The 15855-nt window shown below is 33.5% G+C and overlaps 1 long non-coding RNA gene and 3 pseudogenes across 2 annotated transcripts; 2 read left to right on the top strand and 2 right to left on the bottom strand.

The window, feature by feature from the left end:
* Nucleotides 1-1871: 1871 nt before the first annotated feature.
* On the top strand, nucleotides 1872-7144 carry LOC145624041 (pentatricopeptide repeat-containing protein At3g57430, chloroplastic pseudogene; annotated as a pseudogene). The gene is made up of 3 exons (XR_014110367.1): nucleotides 1872-4746; nucleotides 5003-5141; nucleotides 7051-7144. The product of XR_014110367.1 is annotated as a pentatricopeptide repeat-containing protein At3g57430, chloroplastic pseudogene (transcript).
* A 237-nt stretch (nucleotides 7145-7381) lies between these two features.
* Nucleotides 7382-7705, bottom strand: LOC145625214 (monothiol glutaredoxin-S1 pseudogene; annotated as a pseudogene).
* Nucleotides 7706-7873: 168 nt separating this feature from the next.
* On the top strand, nucleotides 7874-14817 carry LOC145624042 (uncharacterized). Its single transcript, XR_014110368.1, has 5 exons — nucleotides 7874-8352; nucleotides 8886-9046; nucleotides 10068-10126; nucleotides 11898-11974; nucleotides 14554-14817. It is a non-coding gene; the product is annotated as an uncharacterized LOC145624042 (long non-coding RNA).
* LOC145614759 (monothiol glutaredoxin-S1 pseudogene) lies at nucleotides 12271-12859 on the bottom strand (annotated as a pseudogene).
* Nucleotides 14818-15855: the final 1038 nt, after the last annotated feature.

Raw genomic sequence — 15855 nt, 5'->3', positions numbered from 1 at the left:
AAAGTCTAATAAAAATCTGAAAATTATATAAAAACCCCTAAAAATCTCCCTTTTTAATGGGTGATTAAACCCTCTTTATAAAACATTAAAAGTAGTACTTAGAAACTATTTCCAACACTTAGAAACTTTCTTAAAACGTTGTTTCCACATGGAAAACACTATTTTTTCATCAAAATCGGATGAGTTCAGAATCTGATCGGGATTAATATTAACGAACGAAAATCTAAAAACTAAAACACGAATTTACATGTTCAAAATAATCTGGAATTAAGTTAAACTAATCATTAGTTATAATCACCAAAATTTCAAAACATCATTACTATAAAAGCCCTAAATCAATTGTTCATAAAAACCCTAAAATCATGATTTTCAATAATTAAAAACCCTAGGTTATAAAATTTACAAAATCTGAAAATTATGATACTTATAAAATCTGAAATTATAAAGTTTAGTCATCAAAATACAACTTGATACTAATTAAATTACTTTCAAACAATAAAATCAAAATCCATAAATCAATAATTATAATTATACAAATTAATAAAACAAAGGAGAGAGAAAATAAGACTAACCTTTTGGTGTGGGAAATTTTTGGGATTAATGGGGTATTTATAGGAGAGAATGTTGTAGGGTAAGTAAGAAGATTGGGCCTCATAAAATTATTGGGCCAATTAGGTAAATGAAATGGACTAGGCTTTGTTTGTATGATCATGAATTGTAGAACATAGGTTCATAAAATAGTTTGTGCTAAAATAATTTTTGACCAATATTAATAATTTGAAACTTTTGTAATTAAATTCTGGAAAAGTACAAATAAATATTATAAATAAAATAAAATTTCATTTATAAAATATTTAAAAATACGGGGGATTACACTTGGGTTTTGGTCGGACCTTGCTAACTCCAAGGTAGCGGACCTAAAAAGTCGGTGTTCGTCCTTTGTGGGTGGATACCGTTGGAGGCTCGGTATTTTCGAAGCTAAAGCTTTCAAGTAAGAGCCCGACTTTGAGGGCGAAGCACGCGTCAAAGGTAAATTCCGATTTTATCCTTTTATGTTTATTTGTTATGCTTTATGGTTTTATTAATTGCGAGTGGTTCTTTGGGTCGGGGTTGTTTCCGCGGTAAGTTGGACTTACCAAACCCCAACAAAAATTACATATAATTTAGAAACACTTACTGAATTGATGCTTAAACTTAAGGAATCATCCTTTAAGGCCAACATCAATTCGATATAATTGAAATGATTAAAACTCAAATATAAAACCTTTTAAATAATAACTTTCAATCGTTTTGTCAAATTATTATAATTAAGGTTCAAAAGCTTATGATAACCCTTAAATCAAAATAACGATTTTAATAATTATTAACATTTCAATTTAGAAATTGAGATTAAAATTAGAAATTAGGTTTAATAGGTTAAAATGCACATAAAAAAGTTATTCGAAAATACGGGGTGTTATAGTTACCATTTAAGTGGTTAAAGTTACTATTAAAATAGTTAAAGTCGTCACGCTCAAACCGACCGTTTTACAATAAAATTAATGAATAGCCGTTGTACTTGTACACAAGACTTATTCTAACATATATTTCATCTCTTTATTTTTTATTGTAACGTTCCATAGTTTCCATTTGAGGTGTCAACTTTTGATCGACCCGGCCCAAAATATTTTTGATTCAAACTTTGACTCGTATGAATTAAATAATTCAGCATGACTAAGTTTGAAATTAAAACTGATCCAATCCAAATCTTACCAAACCCAACCCAACCCAAAAACCCGAATTACCAAATACACCTCTATTACCAGGAAAGGATAAACTTTCATCAACTACCATAACTACCAAAATATTCCCAAAATTTGAGCCCTTACGTTTAAAATAATCCTCACCAATGTCTTCCTCTTTCACTCATTTTCTCTCTCCTACTTTACTCCCTCTTTCATCTTCTTCCTCTACTCTTTCTTCTCTTCCAACCTATCAAAACTGTTCACCATTGCTGCAAAAACCTTCTGCAACTCTACTTTCCTCTGCTTCATTTCAAAACCCCACTCCAGAAATCCTTTCTAAGCATTCATGGGTCGAAACCCTTCGTTCCCAAGCACGTTCTGGGCTTCTCATGGAAGCCATTTCCACCTACATTTCCATGTTAATGGCGGGTGTTGTTGCGGACAATTTTGTATTTCCGGCCATATTGAAGGTTGCAGCGGACCTTTATGATTTGAATTTTGGGAAACAGATTCATACCCAGGTGTTTAAACTTGGGTATGGGTCGAATTCAACTACTGTGGATAATACCCTTGTCAATATGTATGGGAAATGTGGAGATATTAGGGATGCACGTAAGGTGTTTGATAAAATGTCTGACAGAGATCAGGTTTCGTGGAACTCGATTATTTCGGCTTTGTGTAGGCATGAGGAGTGGGCGGATGCTCTGGAGGCGTTTTGGGTGATGCAAGAGGAGAATGTTGAGCCTAGTTCGTTTACGTTGGTGAGTATCGTGTCGGTTTGTGGGAATTTAGGGGCTGTTGATGGGTTGAGGCTTGGGAAGCAAGTTCATGGTTATAGTTTAAGGAAGGGAGATGTGAGAACTTTTATAATTAATTCATTGATGGCTATGTATGCGAAATTGGGAAATGTTGATTATGCAAAATCGTTGCTTTACACGTTTGAGGATCGAGATTTGGTCACTTGGAATACTATGATAAGCTCATTCTCACAGAATGATCGTTTCATAGAAGCATTAGAGTTTTTAAAGTTTATGGTTCAGAAAGGGGTTAGGCCGGACGGAGTAACAGTTGCAAGTGTTTTGCCTGCTTGCTCTCATTTGGAGTTGTTGGATTTAGGAGAAGAAATTCATGCTTATGTGATTAGAAATGAAGTTTTGACTGATAATACTTTTGTGACTAGTGCTTTGGTTGACATGTATAGCAATTGCAAAAAGGTAACTAGTGGTCGCTTAGTTTTCGATAGCACCCAAGTGAGAAATATAGCTATTTGGAATGCTATGCTAGCTGGTTATGCACTTAATGGACGATTTGAGGATGCGTTGAAGCTTTTCATTGAAATGCTTGAAGTTGCAGGGGTTTCCCCTAATCCCACAACTATGGCAAGTGTTTTACCATCCTGTGTTCACAGTCAAGAATTCTTAGATAAAGAAGGTATTCATGGTTTTGTTATCAAATTGGGCTTCGGGAGGAACAATTACGTACAAAATGCTCTAATGGATATGTACTCTAGGATGGGAAAGATTGAAATTTCCAAAAACATATTTGATAGCATGGAACATAAGGATATTGTCTCCTGGAACACAATGATAACTGGCTGTGTTGTCTGTGGACAGCACAGCAAGGCTCTTCTATTGCTTCATGAGATGCAACGACTTAATGGTAGTGAGGATGAACATGAGTATGATATAAGAACTTTTCATAGGGCAAATTCAATTACTCTGATGGCTGTTCTTCCCGGTTGTGCTTCCTTATCAGCACTGGCTAAAGGGAAAGAGATACACGCCTATGCCATTAAAAATAATATGGCATCGGATGTCACTGTTGGAAGTGCATTAGTTGACATGTATGCAAAATGTGGATGTTTGAATGTATCAAAAAGAGTGTTTGATTTTATGCCGAAGAAGAATGTGATAACATGGAATGTGCTTATCATGGCTTATGGTATGCATGGGCTAGGAGAGGAAGCACTTAGTCTGTTTCGGGAAATGGCTGCTGAGGCTTTGCTGGGCAGTGACACGAAGCCCAATGAAGTTACAATTATCGCTGTGTTTGCAGCTTGTAGCCATTCTGGCTTGGTTAATGAAGGACTAGATCTTTTTTACAGCATGAGCGATAAATATGGGATAAATCCTACAGCTAATCACTATGCTTGCGTAGTGGACTTGCTTGGCCGAGCAGGGAAACTGGATGCGGCATATGAGCTCATCTGTAGCATGCCTACTCAATATGATAAAACAGGTGCTTGGAGCAGTTTGTTGGGTGCTTGTCAGGTGCACAAGAATGTAAAACTGGGAGAGGTTGCAGCAAGGAATCTTATTCAATTGCAACCACACGTAGATAGCCATTATGTTTTACTTTCCAATATTTATTCGTCAGCTGGGCTTTGGGAGAAGGCAACAGAAGTCAGGAAAAATATGAAGGAGATGGGAGTGAAAAAAGAACCTGGATGCAGTTGGATTGAGTTCGGTGATAAGGTTCATAAGTTCCTTGCAGGTGATGCATTGCACCCACAAAGTGATCAGCTGCATGGTTTCATAGAGGACTTGTCAGAAAGGATGAAAAAGGAGGGTTATGTTCCTGACACTTCCTGTGTTCTTCACAATCTTGACGAAGAGGAAAAGGAGAGTCTATTATGTGGGCATAGTGAGAGATTGGCAATAGCATTTGGCATCCTAAATACACCTCCTGGATGTACAATTCGTGTTTCTAAGAACCTAAGAGTTTGCAATGATTGCCATACAGCTACGAAGTTTATTTCTAAGATTGAAAAGAGAGAGATTATTCTTCGTGATGTGAGGAGGTTCCATCATTTTAAGGATGGAGTCTGTTCTTGTGGGGATTACTGGTGAACAGTACTTCATCTCTTTCCCTTCCATATCCTCAGTATACGAGATCCTCATCCTACACAAAATGTATCTTTCACATTATACTTTGCTGTACAAGCTGTATAAATGTACAATTTCCAGTTGTGAAGACTGAAGACTGGTTTGGAAAACTGGACGTACAGAATGCTGTCAAAAATGTTGGTGCAATACAATTTTCTCATTTATGGTATCTTTTGTCATGACCATGCTTCTAAAATGAAATTGTGTTCTGTTAATGTATTCAGGATCAAAATTTTGTAACCTCTTGTTCGAATAGAACTGCAAAATATATGAAAAGAAAGTTTGAAAGATGGACTTTATTCTCTGTACATATGACTGTGAAGTTATATATGATTGTGTTAGCTCACAAGACTTGTATGGTAATAATGGATTTCATCATTTCTTGTTGTGTAGATGTCTTGGACAAGATATTGAAACTAATGCATGTTTAAAGGTCTCCTTTAAAGGTACAATGCAACAGTGTTGCTGCCCCGAGGGTCTGCTACAGTAATACTTTAAAGCATCGAAACTCAGTGTCTTGATCCAAGAGCAGGTATAAATAATAATTACTATTATTTAATTCCTTGCACTATTGCTAAAGGAATTGTATGTCTAATAGTTGTGGCTTTATCTATAGTTCATATGAACTTCGGATTGCAGCCCTCTTCCTCTTTGATTTGTTTAATGGCCCAGATAATCACTTATGGTATGCTTATGAATGGACAATGAAGCAGTGTATAGCTCTGTTCTCTTCACCTGATTTATGAGTATTGATCTGACATGATTTTTACCGATTAATCTGATTTTATTATTGATTGCAACTGATTATTACTGATTGCAGCTGGTTTTTAGTGATGAAAACTGAATTTTATTGTTTAATACTGGTTTTTGAATTTTATTGATTAATACTGATTTTTGAATTTGATGATTCTAGTGTATATTGTATATAAAAGTTATTGCGTTCAAATTGAACTTTATTTAACGAATTTGATTTTTGTACTAATTTATTCAAACTTATTTTTACTGAATACTATTATATTTCTTAAGGTGAAGAAAATAGGGCCTAAATCTTCGCTAAATTTCATAATGCAATAAATTTTATGTTTTAGTGCAAACTTTCCTCGACCTAGCAGACGAGATTTATCAATTCTCGGTGGTATAAACATCTGGCTACCTCCGATTAGAGGAAAACTTGTTAATCTTTATGTCTGTTTATTATGAAGCGCTATTATCAGTCAGTTTGTTTATCCGTCCAGTTGGAGGGTAAATAAGTTTAATTTTTTTTTTTTTTTTTGTGATAAACTGTTTTGCCAACTTCTATGAAGTAGGGCTCCTCTTTACTTCCTTCTCCCCTTACTGTATACAGAGTGATTTGTAGAATTCTCAAACTTAATTTTAGTGCTGTTTAAATGTCTGCCTAAATGCTGAGTTTCTTAAGATGGAATTGCATCAAATATAATGTAATTATTCTGTGTGAAGTATATCGTGTTATGATGTGAAAGAAGCAACATTATCTTGCTAGCTTGTTTTGAGATCTGTAGTGTTCTAGCATCACAGCAAATCTTCACTGAGCTTCAGGTCATTGTAAAAATCATATTATATGTCATGCATTCTATGTCACAAATATTCCAATTATAATATACTACCTCCGTTTCATATTATTTGCAACGATTTGACATAAAGTAGAGAGAAAAAATGTCTAATCGTTGCAATTAATATGAAACAGAGGTGGTACATTATTAACTATTACTTTCTTCTTCTACATTAAATGTTTGTGCATGTCTTATGCTTGGTTTGCTCCCTAGGATGTTCATTACTCTACTATCTCCTTCCGTTTTGTGACTTTTTAAGCTCATAAACTGTTGGGGTTGCTACAATTTTTTGACATTTATCTGAGGATCTAGGGAATCAACTCCTTATCAAAAGCGTTGACAATTTTGATCGGACATGCCTGTATAAGTTGAATAAAATTAGTGTACTGCAAGTACAGATGGAACATCAGCTTTGAGTGGTCTATGTTTCATAAACTTCTGTAAGAGAAAGAAGATCACTACTCTATCTAGTTCTTAGTGGTAGCTTTAATTATTTCAAAGAACCCAAACAAAACTGCACCTGGACAAATTAGAGAACAAAGAAGGGTAGGAAATACAAATAAAGAGAAGGGAAATTCCAAAGTAACAATAGAGTTTTACATGAAAGAGATAATGGAAAATTTTGTTTCTTTCATTGATTGGAGCTAAAATTCCTCTGTGCCAGTCAGTCTCTTATTCTATATTTTGCCTTTGAACATATTTTGGAAAAACAAGACTAATTTCTTGTACCTTTAATCATTGTTTTATGGGCCTTTCTGTTCTTTTACTGCTCTGGCTGGGGGATTCTTCTCCTTGCCCTGTTTTTGTTGTTCAGATTTGTTTGTTAATATTCTATAGTGTGATAAAAGTGATATCTTTGTTCATTTTTAGGATGTGGCAACCTGGCAGAAGAAAGGGCAGGGGTGGGAGCCAATAGTAAAATTAAGCACAGTATTTCAGCAATTCAGCATTTGCCATTTCAAACAGGACAAAATAATCTAAACTTCATTATAACTGTCTATGAATAAGCTGTTGTCTGGTGGTTCAATGGTCACCTTAGCTCATCATGCTAATTGTTACTATTACTCGCTTTCCTTTTCCTTATCCTTTTTTTAAATCTATATGCTTGGTAAGATTTAAAAAAAAGTCAAAAAAACAGGTTTAAGAAAGGAAATCAAAAAATAACTTATCCTCTCTTAATCCTAATCAATTTCTATAATTATTAATTGGTTCTGTTCCAAATCCATATAGCACCAGCATCCATCAACATTGGTACGAGTTTGCCTTGGACTTGGAGGCTTATGACGTCATTAGCCCCTCCTATGAGCTTTTGGCCTATGAACACAGCTGGTACTCCTGGCTTACACCCTAGCTTTTGTAATGCTCGATCTATTTCCCTTCCATTTGGATGTTCATCCAGCTCATATACTGTTGGGTTTGCTCCGTAGCTGCTTATCAGTTGTTTCATGGAATGACTCATGCAGCATGAGCTCTTGCTGAAGATGACCACTGGTTTGTCTTCCACTAAACGGTTAACTGTATCCATGATGCAGTGCTATGATTTGATTAGAAGGAGAGGTTTTGGCAAGAATAGTGATTCAAAATATTGGTCTTTTGTTTTCTCTGTTTGAAAGACGAATGGTTCTTTGCATGTATATCAAACTATTGAAGTAAAGGCCTCTATTTATAGAGTGCTAGTCTAGCATTCCTAAGAGTTGTCTGAGTAAGAATATGGTGCGGAGCAAAGTAGTTCCTTTCTATTCTTGGTTAATACATCACTGGTGGATGATGACATTTTTCTCCTTTTTAAGTGTTTTAACCCTACCTTGCATTGTATAGCAACTTGTATATTAGGGCATTTTATTTAAGTAGTATGCCCTGTCGCACAAGGACACATGACGGTCTTGGTTAGTCTACTAAATGCCATTTTCTTATCATCAGCAGCAACCACTAATTGGAGTGACAGTTTATAGGCAATGACAAACACCTAACCTCCATTAAATTTAACTTCAGAACTATTTTATCATTTCTTTTATTTATCACTAATTTTCTACTTGGAAAGCTTATCATTGTTCATTTGTATGTCATTGTTCTTTTTTCCCTCTGCAGCAGAAAGGAAATAATTAGTCAAGGAATGGGACAAACTAGGAATGTAATGCAGGTCAAGGATTAGGTGTTACCAGTCTTACCACAGTAATCTTCCCTTAATGCTTTGGATTAATAAATCTTGTGATAATTTAAATTAGTTTGTCTTAAAATCTTGTAAATATTCTTCTGAGTACCCTTTTAAGCATTTTTATTGTTCAACTAGTCTGCCTTATGCCTGTTAAGGTCTTTATAGACTCCATGTTGCGTCTAAAATTTTACTATTAAGCCAATAATTAAGAGCTTCAAGTAAATCATAAAGAAAGCTATGTTGTTGTCGAAATAAAATTTGCACACTTTGAGGGTAGTGAAGTTTTTGTTTATTTTTTATTTTTTTATTTTTTGAACTTATTAGCAGTCAGTTTAAGCAATACATCTGCGTAGAAGACAAAATAGATTATGCACACCAGATTTTGCTGATAAAACTAAAACTGAACTAGATGTGGCAGATACTTGCATGTAATAATTTACTAAATTGGTTTTTATGGTTTTAGATTTAGAATTCATGATCTGTGTTGATAGCTTCAAATTAATGCAGATATTACCGAGATTCCATCACTTTTTTTTTTTTTTTGTTACAGATGTGCCTCATACTAGAGAGTTCGTGAAAAAAATCCCTTGCTCAACATTCTGCTGTCTAATACCTGTGTAATCAGCTCAATGTATGCCCAAGGGTCAAAAAAATTTCCCCACTTTCTGTGGCAAGCTAGGGGCAACTGACCTCTCCATTTATAAGAGATAGGTATCCTTCTATTTCTGAGATTCCCTGCGCTTCCTTTAAACTTTTATTTATTTATTTATTCATTTTTTCTTTCACTTTTTGGATAAATGAATAAGAAAACAATTTGGCTATAACATTTATCTGCATTCAATTTTTGCTCAACAAAAAAGTCTCTTGCATCTGGACTGTAAAGTAGAGATTATTAGAGAAACAAATTTGTCATGTCTACTGTCGTTTGTTCATTTGCAATTTACAGGCTGAAAAACTTTAATCTTGATCACAATTATTAATTTGTTGTTTATCACTTTTATCGTCATGGCTTTAAAGTTGCCTTATCTTATTAATTAGTACTTTCTTTGATTTACAATAATTGCATCATTTTAACTGTCCACTTTTGCCAATGCATTACTTTGACCTTAAATATCTTTAATTACATTTCAACAAAATCATTAAAAAGTAGAGTAATAAAATAATGATAAACATGGTCAAAGTTAATTTGAGAATAGTGTAAAAAGTCAATATAATGCATATATTGTGAATAAACTTGACTTTTTAACAGTTCAATTTATATTTGTACATAAAAAATGATGACTGCAAAGTTATTTTTATTTTGACTTATAAAAAGAATCTGGTTACAGATAATGGCCAAGTACGGAAGGGTTTCTGTTATTGTAGTTAAAGTCATCTTATCTGATTATATATTTAATTTATTAAAAAATAAAGAGAGACAGAGGGATACAAGAGCGACTCCTCGCATCACATAAACATGACGATATGCAAGTTGCCAAATTTTGCAATCCAAACATCTCTTTCTAGCTTTCTAGAGAGCTTATTGGTGAAATGTAATAACTTTATTGATGCTCTAATGAATAGGATGCTACAACAAAAGGGATTCTTATTCTTGATCCTGAAGATAAATACTCATTCTTAATGTGGCATACGTAATATCATAATTGAAAAAGTTTACTTTTTTCTCAAAGTATTCTTATCAATTCTGCTTCAAAAATCATCTTCACTTTTGACATCAGATCAATGTATGCAGGACAAAACCTTTTGTACTCTTAGCTGAAGATCCCTGCTCGACGTGGCTTCTTCACATTGGTGAGGTTTGCCCTTCTTTTTATTAGTCCATATTTTAAAGATTTTTTTTGGTTGCTTTCTGGATGGAATAATTAAATTTTCTCAAAATCTGTAGCATGCAGATTTTATCTTGATTTCACTTCACCTTTATCTTAGTTTCTATTGTTTATACGAAACTTTACAATTCAGAGTTGTAAACAAACTTGAATTTGCATTGTAGGAAAGTAACTTAACTGCCCTTTTGGTAGGCGGCAAAAAATTGTGTAATTGTTAATGGGATCACTTGTAATTTTGCGTTGGATAATCCTAATACATAACACTACCCTAATTATGTATTTTTCCTAGGACTTCATAATTACTCAATAAGTCAATACCACCTCTACATGAAAATGAGTAATAATCAAAATCATGATGAAAAACATTTGGGGGTCGAGTTGCATTACTGTAGAGGCGTAGACATTAGAACAGATCTTTATTTTCATGAATACACAAACTTCTCGTCATCACCGTAATGTCCTTAAAATGTGGTAGCCGTTGGCTGTATTTTTTATCCAACCTTGTATTCATAGCATTTCATTGCCGAACTAGCTTTGTATCAAATGTCATTTACTACACCATATGCTAGTTGCACTTAGAAATTATCAAGTGTGTAACAATGTTGAACTACTTATTATATGTATCAAAGTAATAATCTTGGTAATAATGTAGGTTAGATTGCGATCATGGAGGTTGTGATTCCACCCATTGTGGTAATGTCTATGCATCACTAAAGCATACTTGATGGTGTAAAGGATTCCTCTTGATGTACACAATTTTCCAACATATTGGCTGTACAGATCTTTTTTTGATTTGTATTAGTCTAATTGATTCGTTACAAGTCAATAATATAACAGTCCTGACCCTGTACCTTCACTTGAATAGATCACAATGCATCATTCTTTTCCTTGTCCATTCTCTTCTAAGATTTCTACCTTAACAGAACAAGAGAAAGAATAACTTAGCTAGTAGCTTCCATGTTTGCATCTCTCTCCCCTAGAACTCTACTCTATGCAATTATCAATATTGTTGCTGCCCTATTTAGTAATAACTAGTCTATATTTAGTCAAATACTGCAATTATAAGCATATAAGGTGCAACAAATAGAAAGAGCTGCAAATCCTGTATCTTGTTGTTATTACAATGCATGCCATTTTAGCTTGGATTAACAAATTGGAAATATTTCACTAAAATCATAGTTATCTAAGTGCTTCCAACATGTTTCAAAACGATATGACACAAGATATGAACTACTTACTGAACACTTAATTTTTAGCATATGCTTCTACTATCCATTATTCTATACATCGGACTCAAGCCTTTGCTCATTGATATATGATCAAATTGTGAGGCTATGAATCATGAAATGAATATTTTGGATGACCATCACAGTTCACACTTCACAGCCATGGAGTAGCAATCACTGGATAATAAGGACTTAACTAATTAAAATAGAATATTTGGAACAGACCTGGATAATGGATACTTAATATTGATTGTGTAAGTATATTCTGTGTAATTTTTTTCGCCTTTTATTTTGAGTGATGATTGTAAGTTCTATATATCATTGCAGCCTTTTTTGCTGTTTCTTTCGTCTACTGGCTTTGCCATTATGAATTGCTCAAAACAAGTCCTGTTTTGGTGGCCTGGGAAATTCTTTTTCTCCAAATTATGATCCTTTACAAGTAGGCAAGTAGCTTTCAGCAAAAACATGTAATTGTGTAATAAATGGATTTTTTTTTTTTTCCTTGTCCAGGTAAAACATCATATCAAGATCCTTTAAGGAAGTGAACATCCATCTTTGCGGTACCATATTACATAAGAGGGATGAAGGTAAATATGTTGGTTAATGGTTTATATTAGACTTATAGCTGGAAATTAGTTTAAAATGTTATAAAAGTTGGCTCATTGAGCATTATGAAAAAGGAGGATTCAAAACAAAGGAATTGTACATGTACAAATGACTTCTAAAGCTTTGGAAGTGTTGATATCATATATTACATAATAAATTATAATCATGATGTACAAAACTAGTTCAGACCTGATTTGAGGGCTGATTTAGATACAGGATTAAGAGTCTCTTTATAATGTAGAGAGTGTGTGGGGGGGGGGGGGGGGGGGGAGGGGAAGAAAGAACAGGTTTCAAATCTGATGCATCATCAAACCCAAATGGCCTTGGCTTCCATTAGCATTGGCACCAGTCTTCCTTGAACTTGAAGGCTGATGACTTCTTTAGCTCCACCAACATACTTCTGCCCGATAAAGACCGCAGGCACACTAGGTGCTTGCCCAAGTTTTTGCAATGCAGTATCAATTTCATGTCCCTGTGGAGTTTCATCAAGTTCATAAACTGTTGCATTTGCTCCATAGCTGCTGATAAGCTGTTTCATTGAGTGGGACATACAACAGGAAGTCCTGCTGAATATCACCACTGGCTTTCCCTCTACTAAGTGCTGAACTACTTCCATATTTAGAGACTTAAACAATATTGGGTTTCTTGTTTTGATTTGGTGGAAGAGTTATGATGAGAAGCCTGAGATGATGTTATATCTTTTGAAACTTGTGAAAAGGCTATTGGTTTTGTGCTGAGATTTCTGAGTTGCTACACCCTTGTATTTATACTGCTCAGGTGACTAGTAAAATTCCTTACGTAGCTACCTTTGACTAAAAGGATAATAAGGAATTATCCTGAAATAATCTTTCCTATTTGACTATTTCTCAATGTTGATGCCTCAAGATCACAATGGGAGACTATGCTCAACATTTTTTAAGCACGTTTTTTTTTTTTTTTTTTGGCAAAGTCATATATCTCAGAAGTATCTTACTGTAGAAACCCAAAAGTTTTGCTTCGGACTCAAGTACCTTCTCAAATCTCTTCCATATCTCTTTATAACAAGCTACATATAATCTAAGTACAATCCTATGAAAATGAGAGGAAGAAATAAAGATATGGGTGATTTTATTCATTGAGAAAGTGACTAACTACAAGACAGCTTAAGAATTATTAAACTCATCATTTTTTAATGATTTGGTCAAGTTGATAGAACATATAGAAAAATGAATGGATTTCATTTTTTAGATAATAGTTTAATTTCATTTAAAACTATGTACTCTCTTTATCTAGAATTAACAGTCTTACTGTCCTAATTTCTCATATATAAGGTTTCACCTTTCACTGCAAGTACACTAAAATGCCTTTTTTGATAGCTGCTTTTTTTTCATCACATATCTGGCATTCCATTTAAGTGGGGTTATGTTTGAAAATCTGTGAGTAATCAATCTTTATTGAGCAAATGTAACAATTGTTTTTTATCGTCTCAAATTTCATATGTAACTATGAAATCTACACTTGAGGGAGTTATAGTTTTTACATATTCAGTTACAGGCTATAATCAAGAGTTTTTAGATTAATTCATTTATTTTTGAAGTTTTGCTGTTTTCATTGTTTGATTATATCTGGGCTTATTTAACAGCCACAAATCTTACATGTATGCTGTTCTTTGCTGCCACGCTGTATAATTAAAACGGAGTTAATGATATTTAAGTCATATGTTTCCCTACCTTTTAAAAAGCATGAGAACACAATTATAAATAGTGTGAGGACAATTATATCTTTAAAATGTTTGTTACCTATGCATCTATTGTTATGATGTTAATTGTGTTTAAGCTTTTCCTTTAGTGATTGAATGATTTAATTCTTACTACGTATGTATAGTGTTTGGACAATTATACCCTCTAAAATGTTTATATACTTATTTGCCTTCATTAAAGTAAAAAAAAAAAAAAAAAACAAAAAACAAAAAGACACTTTATAATTGTGTGCGGATATTTATATCACTAAAAATATATTTGTTTACATATATTCTCTATTATGTTTGCAACAATTAAAAGAGCTCTCTAAATTCGGCTAATTATGGCGCGCGTTTGCCACCCTAGTCTTTCAAAAATTAACATTTGATCAACTTCATATTATTACATCAGTATTTTTCTTTCTGCCACTAAACCAATGTTTAGTCAAGTAGCTGATTGCTCCTCACATATTATAATGCAATCTGATATATGTAGACATTTACTGTTCCTTTCTGGTTATTGGTTCTGTATGGCTAATCTGTATTTTATCTGTGAATTTTTATATTTGCATAATAAGTTAGTATATAATCAGGGGATAAAATATGAACCAATACTTCATTTCTATTCATCCTCAAAATAGTTCAAATTGTTGCAATGTTTGCTTCAAAAAGTGACCAAGAATCTAAAGGACTATTTTTATTGCTTCACAAGAGACCAAAAGATCTAAAGGTGGCCGTACTAAAAGTGGAAATTCATGTGGTCCAAAAGGCATTTGGTATGTAATTAGCATTGTACAAATTCGGGAGTAATTGCCTTATTTGTTATTCTCTCATGTATGGCAGGATTACAATATGTTTTTTTCTCTTTTTGTCTGCAACTTTTCCACCACCTTTGGCTATGGAGGAGCCAGGTATGTTTATAAACGGTATGAGTATGAGGTTCTACAGGGTGTTTATTTATGCCTTTATAAAAGCCATTTATTTGATGATAAATTTTTTCCAGTCCCCTATGATACCTTGATGTGGATACAAGTGTCGAGTATGACTGTATGAGTACATATACAAGTGTCTATTATGTAATGTATTAAGCATATACAAGTGTCTATTATGTTATATTAAGCATATACAAGTGTCTATTATGTACATATTGGACTAGGGTGCGAGGTATAATGTCCTTGAAACATATTCTAATAATAAAGGAATTTTGTGTTAACCTTTCGCAAACTTATATATACACATTTTAAGTTCATATACTTGGTAAGTTGGTATACGTTATGTTATTCCCATCTCCACCCTATACTTAAAAATTGATACTTTTGATAAGATAGAAGCGCCAAAATACTATACATTATTCCCATAGCATGAAAAAATAACTTTTCTGTCATAAAAGTCATAAGTACTGCTTTAATAAAAAATTTCTTTCCAATTATGGCATCTCTAAGCTGATAACTTTTCACACATTTAGATGCTATCCTTTTAAATATTTAATTAAAAAAAACATATGTCATGTTAATGAATATAATTCTTGCTTGTGGTCATGGAAAATATAGTGAATTACAAACCCTTACCCAGTTACCCAAGTATACTTTATCTAGAAAGTGAAGGGAGTTTACTCCACTTCATATGCTACTTTAAAGTTCCTTCACATTTTATGTTGTAGATGCTTTGAAATGCATGGTCTGAAAGTGCATGGAAAACAAGTGAATATTAAAATGAAATAAAGTAAGGTCCACAAAATTTCAATATGTATTTTCTTTTGTTATTCAGTTTAGCTTCCTTGTTTTTTATTTTGACCTTATGTTTGGTAGGTTTTCCTTAGTGGTGATTTGATTTTTGTTGATTCTATAGTTTCTTGTTGATTTGAATGTAGACCCCACCTTATAACCTTACTGCAAATCTTGTTAAAAAAAACTAGAGATTTGTAAAACGTTATTGGATGGGTCCATCTGCAATGTTGAAGCTTAAGCTTGCGTTTCTTAAGGATAAGGACAAGTAAATTGAATAGTCCTAGGAAGTAAGATGAGGACAATCCCAACAAGTGGAATGGTTTATTCCCTTGTCATGGCACCAAAAGAAATCTTTATCGAAAATGCATATGGCTTAATAAAACCTGAAATGACTACTGCATTTAACCTACCGACCTTA

Source organism: Chenopodium album, chromosome 3 (genome assembly GCF_948465745.1).
Source record: "Chenopodium album chromosome 3, dcCheAlbu1.1, whole genome shotgun sequence".
NCBI classification, from domain to species: domain Eukaryota; kingdom Viridiplantae; phylum Streptophyta; class Magnoliopsida; order Caryophyllales; family Amaranthaceae; genus Chenopodium; species Chenopodium album.
The sequence above is the reverse complement of the archived record's forward strand: the minus strand, read 5'-3'. Positions and strand labels throughout refer to the sequence as shown.